This window comes from Salmo salar, chromosome 01 (assembly GCF_965601325.2).
Source record: "Salmo salar chromosome 01, fSalSal1, whole genome shotgun sequence".
Lineage (NCBI taxonomy): Eukaryota > Metazoa > Chordata > Actinopteri > Salmoniformes > Salmonidae > Salmo > Salmo salar.
Window position 1 is genome coordinate 176288 of NC_138291.1, and position 10177 is coordinate 186464.

Below are 10177 nucleotides of genomic sequence, written 5' to 3' on the forward strand. Positions count from 1 at the left end.
GGTTGACATGCTTCGAAGTACGGTAATGGAATATTTAGATTTTTTTTGTCACGAAATGCGCCATGCGCACGACCCTTCTTTACCATTCGGATAGTGTCTGGGACGCATGAACAAAACGCCGCTATTCGGATATAACGATGGATTATTTTGGACCAAACCAACATTTGTTATTGAAGTAGCAGTCCTGGGAGTGCATTCTGACGAAGACAACAAAAGGTAATCAAACTTTTATAATAGTAAATCTGATATTGGTGAGTGCTAAACTTGCCGGGTGTCTAAATAGCTAGCCCGTGATGCCTGGGCTATGTACTTAGAATATTGCAAAATGTGCTTTCACCAAAAAGCTATTTTAAAATCGGACATATCGAGTGCATAGAGGAGGTCTGTATCTATAATTCTTAAAATAATTGTTATGCTTTTTGTGAACGTTTATCGTGAGTAATTTAGTAAATTGTTAGCAAATTCCCCGGAAGTTTGCGGGGGGTATGCTAGTTCTGAACGTCACATGCTAATGTAAAAAGCTGTTTTTTGATATAAATATGAACTTGATTGAACAAAACATGCATGTATTGTATAACATAATGTCCTAGGTGTGTCATCTGATGAAGATCATCAAAGGTTAGTGCTGCATTTAGCTGTCTTCTGGGTTTTTGTGACATTATATGCTAGCTTGAAAAATGGGTGTCTGATTATTTCTGGCTTGGTACTCTGCTGACATAATCTAATGTTTTGCTTTCGCTGTAAAGCCTTTTTGAAATCGGACAGTGTGGTTAGATAAAGGAGAGTCTTATCTTTAAAATGCTGTGAAATAGTCATATGTTTGAAAAATTGAAGTTTTTGTATTTTTGAGGAATTTGTCATTCGCGCCACGCCTATCATTGGATATTGGAGCAGGTGTTCCGCTAGCGGAACGTCTAGATGTAAGAGGTTAACACTAACCTTAACCCTAACTCTAACCTTAATAGGCAGCCTTCGCCATTTTCTTCAACGACATAAAAGTAGGCCCAGCATGAAGCCTGACCTAAATTTAAGGTGCTTTTGGGTTAAAGCGGCCAATCCGTTGAGGCTAGAAACACAATTCAACCACAGGAATGTTTTTGAGGTCCTCCTTATCTACTCTGATCATGTGAAATTAACCCTTAACAGTGAATAAATTCCAAAATGTACCTTACTTTTCTCTTGACTGCTAGGTCCGTCGGCTTGACATCTAATGGGACTCAAAACTATCCATTAACCTGTGAGGTTCTAAATATTATAGTAAGAACTTGACGGACAAATATTCTCAGAACCCAACAAACCTCTGTTTAAAATTGAAAACTATAATTTCTGTAATATGTTTAGCCATGCAAGTTTGACTGAAAATGTCAGGTCCTCAAGGGTAATTTTATGATTTCACTTCTCTGTCATTGCACAAAGTAGAGAGGGGGAAAAAAAAGCGTGAAAGTAAATAAAATAAATATACATCAATACAGTTGCAGCTGTCATCCTGCCAGATGTATATTTTTACTAACGTGTCAAATCGGCCTCTGATTGGGAAGAGAGAGAATGGATTACTCCCTTGACAAGCTAACCTTAAAGGCCCAAGGCCCAAGGTTAAAAGGCCCAAGGCCAAATCATAGTTATATTATTTTTATAATAATACAAATCTGTCAAGCCCTTTTTACATCAGCAGTTGTCAAAGTGTTTTACAGATACCCAGTCTAAAAATCCAAGACCCATGTATGCATATGCCGAGAGAGACAGAGAGAGGATCGATTACATAAAGTTAATATTCATCTGTGATGGCTGAGAGAGATTTGGGTCACATGTGCTGTTTTGAGGGGTTAAAAGGTCACATCCCAACATGGGTTGTTGAACACCGTCCCGTCCACTAGGCTGCCCTCTGGCACATTGATACAAGGCATGTCTGGCCATGGTGCTGCTGTTCATCCCTGTTGTACCACTGGTTTCCCGTGTAGCACGGGGGTTGTGGGACAAGTGCCGCCCCGGGTCACTCTGACCCAGCCGGGACAACAGGAGGGTTAAGCACATCGGTTATCAGCACAACAGGTTCACCTCTGTCCCAGTCTAGGTACTTAGTGCAATTGTAATATCCTCGGGTGACGTGTATATCAAATGGGATGAGGCTATTGTCATTGCTCTTCACCATACCGGAACACACTCCTCCCGCCATGTCACCAAAGTAGGCCGTGATGGCAATAGCTCCTACAGTAACTTCGGGTCTATTTAGGGATGATATTAGCTGCTCTTTAGAGACGGAGCCCCACCACCTCTCGCCCAGCCAGTCTAACAGTGGAAGCCAGGATCCGTTCAATAGAGGCCAGTTGCCATATTTATTTTGGTTAGAGACACAGTGAGTTGAATTGTCTTCTCTCCACATAGGCCATCTTCCAACCCAGTACCTATTTCGCTATATGTGTGTAATTGGTATCATAGTTATTTTGATGCAGCCATTGTAAGTACTAGGAAATTGAAAGCATACCCCAAGCAGCACACGGTCACCAACCCCATGAAAAGGGCCTCATGTTTCTAACTGTTGCTCCTCATGATTATGAGGACATGTAGCTTTCTCAACAGCTGTCACCTCTGCACCACCGTGCCTAACCGTAACCCAACCCACCGATGGAAAGGTGTTTAACAGCCAATCATAGACCTCGATCTCCTTAACCTGTTAGGGCTAGGGGGCAGCATTTGCACGTCTGGATAAAAAAAATGTACCCGATTTAATCTGGTTACTAATCCTACCCAGTAACTAGAATATGCATATACTTATTATATATGGATAGAAAACACTCTAAAGTTTCTAAAACTGTTTGAATGGTGTCTGTGAGTATAACAGAACTCATTTGGCAGGCAAAACCCTGAGACATTTTCTGACAGGAAGTGGATACCTGATGTGTTGTATTACCTTTAAACCTATCCCATTGAAAAACACAGGGGCTGAGGAATATTTTGGCACTTCCTATTGCTTCCACTAGATGTCACCAGCCTTTACAAAGTGTTTTGAGTCTTCTGGAGGGAGATCTGACCGAACAAGAGCCATGGAACGATGATGTCCCATTAGACACCTGGCGCGCGAGTTCATGTTGGGTACCCTCGTTCCAATACGTTATAAAAGAGTATGCATTCGTCCACCTTGAATATTATTCATGTTCTGGTTAAAAAAGGCCCTAATGATATATGCTATACAACGTTTGACATGTTTGAACGAACGTAAATATATTTTTTCCCCTCGTTCATGACGTGAAGTCCGGCTGGCTTAGATCATGTGCTAACAAGACGGAGATTTTTGGACATAAATGATGAGCTTTTTTGAACAAAACTACATTCGTTATGGACCTGTGATACCTGGAAGTGACATCTGATGAAGAGAATCAAAGGTAATGGATTATTTACATAGTATTTTCGATTTTAGATCTCCCCAACATGACGTCTAGTCTGTATCGCAACGCGTATTTTTCTGGGCGCAGTGCTCAGATTATTGCAAAGTGTGATTTCCCAGTAAGGTTATTTTTAAATCTGGCAAGTTGATTGCGTTCAAGAGATGTAAATCTATAATTCTTTAAATGACAATATAATATTTTACCAATGTTTTCTAATTTTAATTATTTAATTTGTGACGCTGACTTGACTGCCGGTTATTGTAGGGAAACGATTTCCTCAACATCAATGCCATAGTAAAACGCTGTTTTTGGATATAAATATGAACTTGATAGAACTAAAAATGCATGCATTGTCTAACATAATGTCCTAGGAGTGTCATCTGATGGAGATTGTAAAAGGTTAGTGCATCATTTTAGCTGGTTTTATGGTTTTGGTGACCCTGTCTTTGACTTGACAAAACATTACACACAACTCTTGTAAATGTACTGTCCTAACATACTCTAAATTTATGCTTTCGCCGTAAAACCTTTTTGAAATCGTAAAACGTGGTTAGATTAAGGAGATGTTTATCTTTCAAAGGGTGTAAAATAGTTGTATGTTTGAAAAATTTGAATTTTGACATTTATTTGGATTCAAATTTGCCGCTCTTGAAATGCACCTGCTGTTGATGGAGTGCACCACGGGTGGCACGCTAGCGTCCCACCTAGCCCATAGAGGTTAACTCAAGCAATTGTGCATTTCTGAACTGTAATGATGTCAGAGGAGAGTGGTATAGAAACTGACAATAGCAAGCTGAGCCCGGTAAGATACATACACACATGATTATATCATACTCTATACACACCTTGTTCATAGACCATGCTAACCATAGGCATTTAGCCTGTACTGATTCTGACACTCATCTCTACTCCACAGGCATCTACCATAACCCTGAACCGTTCTGTAGGTACTCGGACTGATTGACACTGACTATGTTTGATATCCTTTCAATCACTGTTGTAAAATATACCATGTATATGTGATATATATCCCATGGCTTTAATATACATTCAGGAGAGCAATTACATACCATCTTGACGAGGAGGGACCTAGGAACCTTGTCTTGGAACAAGCTCCTCCACTGTTGCACCCAGAGGTCCTCAACCATGAACAGCCTCAACCTCACCCAGCATTACCTCCTCTTCCCCAGCTGAACAATGCAGAAGATGAAATGGTAGTGTATACTGTGATTACACTTTGCTTGTGTGTATGACTTGTTTGTAATGTGGTTATGTCTCTTTCTTTCAAGTATATGGCCGATGATGAGGATGGAGATGACTAGGTTGCAATGTGTTGAGACCTAACTACACCGAACCCATTTTATTCCCTTTTGGGCAAAATAGAGGGTGTGGTCATTGAAAATGAATGCTGCCACTATGTCCTGGTTGGGTATGGATGTATTGAAATGTAATGTTTGTAATGTAAATGTGCTCTGTCAATAAATGTGACCTGGTATTCTTGCTCAGAATATTATTGTCTTTATTCACATAAGGATATGGACATTGAATAATACATCACAAGCACTTTGTAATGGCACATTTACCAAGCGATATGACAGAGATTACATATGCTCTCCACCTATATCTTTCCTACTCTAGACAGTGTGTCTGGCATCTGGGTGACGTTCTAGGTCTTCATCCCCAAAGATGTGGTTTGTTGGTCGGGCTACAAAGGTTACATTTTCAAGGTAGCCGATGCGGGAAAATACAGATGTGATCTCTGAAAAGCGTTCACCTGTCCCAATCGTAAACCCAAAGTTATCAAACGCCACCTTGAATCTCTTTCCCTTGGCAGTTACAATATCAAACAGGTATCCCAAACTGTCCTCATCCATATAATGGATTGCGGCAACTGGGTTGGTGTACATGTTTGTCCTCATTCGTAGAAGCTCTATCACTTCACCATGTGGTGGGGACATTTCCAAACTGAGGAATGCAGCTCCCCACCATGAGCCTTTCATCACCTTTACCATATAACACATCTCATCCACTATATGCGTTATAGCAAAGTATATGGGGTTATGAGCCATTCCCGTGGGTCTACGTAGCAAGTGTCCTTCTCCCAGTTTACGCACCAGAACTTTCATAATGTCAATATGAGTTGAAAATAGACCTTGTACCATATCGGTACAGATGTACCTGCCTCGACTAATAACAACAGTAAAGGTCATGACTGAATCCTGTGTCTTCACCGTAATCGAACACACTCCTCCTTGCATACCACCGAAGTGTGCTGCGACGACAATGTCCCCTTTGCGAATCTTAGCTGTATCCATGAATGTGATAATCTGCTCTTTAGAGACCGATCCCCACCAGCGCTCACCCAGCCATTCTAGGAAGGAATGCCATGATCTGTTCAGTATAGACCAATTAAGCATGCTTTCCATCTGCTGTTGCTTTCTCGAATCTTCCACAGCTCGAATCGAGTCGTGACCATCTTGACAGTAAACCTGTACCTCGCTACCCTCTTCATCGTAGACTTCGTAGCTGTCCACCACCTCGTCATCGTACACGTCATCACAGTCCACCACCTCATCATAGACTTCGTCACATTCCACGACAGCGCCGGTGCCAACCTCTTCGCCGTAGACCTCTTCACAGTAGAGCTCTTCACTTCGACATCTTGGATGTGGACCTCGTAGTCTGACACCTCAGAATCGTAAACGTCGTATTCCGCAAGACTATCGGTTGAATGATACTGGGGACTAGTTTCAGCCTCCTCGTCTCTGGTATTCTCCATGTCAGCACCGGGAGTATCTTGGTTATGTGTATAGTCCTCTTGACAATAGTCGTGATAATCATCAGTCCTCCTAGTCACCTGACATTGCCGCTCCCAACTGCTTTCGGAACCGGATGAGTTGGAGCCTGAAGACCTAACTGCTTGTGGTATACCACTGTTCCCAATCTCATAGACCTTGCAGTAACCATAACAAGACTGAGTCTGAGGCCTCGACACAAACAACTGTCTCATAATGGTTCCGACTATTCTCCAAATATATGCCCTGCTTAGACACCTGTAAACCGTTAGATCTGTATTCAATCCAACGGTTGGTATAGTATGTATATATGCATACACCCAACATGTCTGCTGTGGCATGAATCTCCACTTCGGTTGCCCAACTACCTAGACAGTTCATGTTGGACTTCGTAATATACTCTGACACTGAACGGTAACACATTCTCAGGATGGTCCTATACGTATGTTTGCTCTGCTGCTGCACCACCGCATTTCAAATTGGTTCATGGTACTCTTCTGTAACACATAGTGCTTCACTGACCGCTCTGAAGAAACAATTTCCGTCACCTTTTATGTTCACATTCTTACAAGGAGCAACTAACACACCAGATACAGTATGACTGAGAAACATCTTCTTGCACTGCACCTTCAGCCTCGTACACAGCAACTGTGCATCTTCAACTGTAACAGGGTTGAACTGCAGCTCTCTGCCTGTGCTGCCACTAACAAAGTCAACGTCTGAGTCGTCGCTACTGTCATTTCCCTTTGCTGTATTACAATATCTGAGTGTATGGAAAGACTGATTTCCCATGTGCCATTATACACTGTATTCTGCTTCTTGAGAGGCATCAGTATAGTCATTAATATATTGCTTTGGGCCCTATTGCCAAAGACCCACAGTTCTGCAGACTGAGTGATGATGGGGCGGGCCTAAAGAACGCGTCATCAATCACACAGAGCTTGACAGAAGCCTATAATGGCTTCCATGCTTGCTGACTGAGTCATGATAGGGCGGGCCTAAGGAAAGTGTCAATCACACAGAGCTTGAGAGAAGCCACAGGAGCCTATACTGGCTTCCATGCTTGCTCACTGTGAGGGCTTGGGTATGAGGCTGTTAATGACATGTTAACCACTATGCTCTAGGTAATGACTTACATGGAAAGTGAAATGTACAGCTCCACTTGTCAATAGCACCACTACACTAACACCATAGCCATGTAATGGTTTATAATGCTGTTGAATGCCAGTAAAAATAAATTATGCTCAAGCAACTGTCAAGTGCTACCACTGTCATTTATTGATAAAAGAGGTCCACATCACCATATTACCAAATTAATGCAATATAACATTTCAACTGTTAGGATTATAACATATCCCCCATTCTTTCACGGAGCAGTGTCAGATTCAGTGAGACCGATCCGGGTCCATCATCCTCACACCTTCAGTCTTCAGTACACTGAGACCCAGGGAATGTAGTCTGGCGCCAGTGTTCACGTTGTATCCGGTACAGTCCACAGAACAGGCTGCGTAGTAAGGACGATCTACCAGGGCTGTTCCGGGGCCATCCATGTCTCTTCCAGATGCACAGTTCACCAAGAGCTGTGCACCTGCCTTGTATTGTGATACACTGGGTAATAGAGACTGAGTAGACGTTGTCTTCCAGTTAAACACCACAGAGAACACTGAGACGTCAGGCTTTCCTTTTCCGTAGTAGCACACTAGAGTGATAGGCAGACATGTACCATAAAGTTTATACACTTGGTATGGTTTCATCAATGTCATCCAGTAAGTAACTTTCCAGGTGTCAAATTTCCTACAAATGTTCCTGTAGCAATAACCTTTCTCTACCCCAATGAGGTCAGGCATAGAGTGGTCACTCCAACCACCTTGGATAGAGCGGGCCACTCTAGATCTCCCTTGTAATCCGGGTCTGTCAAACTCAAGGCCTCCGTTCACAACCCTGTCTTCTCCGTCAAACTCAGGTCCCCCATCCATACCCCGATATTCTCCGTTAAGGTCAAGTCTCCCATCCACACCCAGGTATTCTTCTTCAAGCTCAGGTCCATCACTGATGACACTGTGCTTTCCGTACAGATGCACACATAGAGACAAGTGCATTGTTGTAACAAAGATGAACAGGTGACCCATAATAGTCATGCTGGATATAGCTGATACCTCTTCCCCAGTGTTCATACATGTTGTAACAACCCAACCTGACATATAAGTACTTCTCTGTATTAGTAAGTTGGATACAACATCAAGTGTTGGATAACTGAGACGTGGTTGCCTACACTACTGATAGCTGGATGTATTGTCACAGCCTCCACATTCCACGGACAGGATACAACATCTAACTGAGACGAGGTGGTGGACACTAGTGGAACGTCCTGACTCAGAACTCACAGACTCAACATTCCGGGGCAGGGCACTGTGTGCGAACGGCCAGTCTGCCCCCCGTACTGCCCTTGGGCCCCGTGTGAGTTTGGGTATGGATTCTAAAAACACACAGTCCTTGCAAAAAATATTTGCAAGGACTGTGTGTGCGTCTGTTTTTGACCCTCCCAAAAAATACAATCACCTCACCAGGATTGTGTGTCTGTCTGTCTGTGACTTTTTACCCACAGCCCTCGAAAACTTGGAAGAGTGGGTTCAGAGACCACCCGCGGGAACCCGACCTAGAGTGCACAGAGTGTGTCTCGGGCCCCGACCTCTGACTTCCATACGACTCTGGTTTCTCTTCATTACGCACAAGCTTTTCGCCTTTTACTTCCGTGGAGAGGAACACTTACGTATTTTTCCACTCAAAGTAGTCGCTTGGGCAATTGAGTTCAAGCCCGACGACGACAACGACTGCCGTATTTGCCGGGCTTTGAACAAATAGTCACACTAGGCGTAAAGAGCTAGTGACTTAATTTACATCTAGACGTTCCGCTAGCGGAACACCTGCTCCAATATCCAATGATAGGCTTGTTAAAAGATCTGCAAAAGGGCTCATCCGGGATTTTAACCCGGGACCTCTCGCACCCTAAGCGAGAATCATACCCCTAGACCAACGAGCCTTACACAAGAATAAAATTGTTTTGCTTTCTGCTGCAATGACAATGAGGATATCGATTGTTGTTGTCCATGGTGCTTGGAAAGATTGAACCTCATGTGAGTGTTTGTGCTATACTTGTGAGCATAGCAGTCTTCCAAACTGTTGACCAGGATTCAGTTCAAATCTTTTGTATTTCATCTGCTGTGTCTTTCACATTCTGTCTTCTTAATCCTGTTAAAAGATCTGCAAAAGGGCTCATCCTGGATTTGAACCCGGGACCTCTCGCAACCTAAGCGAGAATCATACCCCTAGACCAACAAGCCTTACACAAGAAAAAAATTGTTTTGCTTTCTGCTGCAATGACAATGAGGATATCGATTGTTGTTGTCCATGGTGCTTGGAAAGATTGAACCTCATGTGAGTGTTTGTGCTATACTTGTGAGCATAGCAGTCTTCCAAACTGTTGACCAGGCTTCAATTTGTCTCTACGTCCCCCACAAGTGTCAGGGGACTCGTCTGAAGTCGGAACCCTTTATGTGCCAACTTCTGTTTGTATAATCCAAAATCTTTCGGCTACAAACTAATGTGACCCCACTTGTCACAATGTTCTCAGTTTTGCCCTACGTTCCCCACAAGTGTCACGGGACTAATCTGAAGGTAACAGGTACTGATTAAAATGATAGATTTTTTAACCAGGGACCTCTCGCACCCTAAGCCATAATCGTACACCTACACCAACGATCCGTTTGGTCAAAGAATTTTCACTTTCCACAAAAATGACGGTCAGGATATGAATCGATGTCTCCATGTTGCTGGTGAGCTTCAAATAGCATTGGTGGTATAGTGGTGAGCATAGCTGCCTTCCAAGCAGTTGACCTCGATTTGATTCCTGGCCAATGCAGAGCATGAGATATTCACTAGATTTAGGGGCTGGGCTGGGTGTCATTTCAAGTGTATTAGATTGGAATCAATGTTCGTGGA

The 10177-nt window shown here is 43.0% G+C and overlaps 1 non-coding gene across 1 annotated transcript; it reads right to left on the reverse strand.

Moving 5' to 3' along the window:
- Window positions 1-9146: 9146 nt before the first annotated feature.
- trnap-agg (transfer RNA proline (anticodon AGG)) lies at window positions 9147-9218 on the reverse strand. Its single transcript has one exon. It is a non-coding gene; the product is annotated as a tRNA-Pro (tRNA).
- Between the last annotated feature and the right edge of the window lie 959 nt (window positions 9219-10177).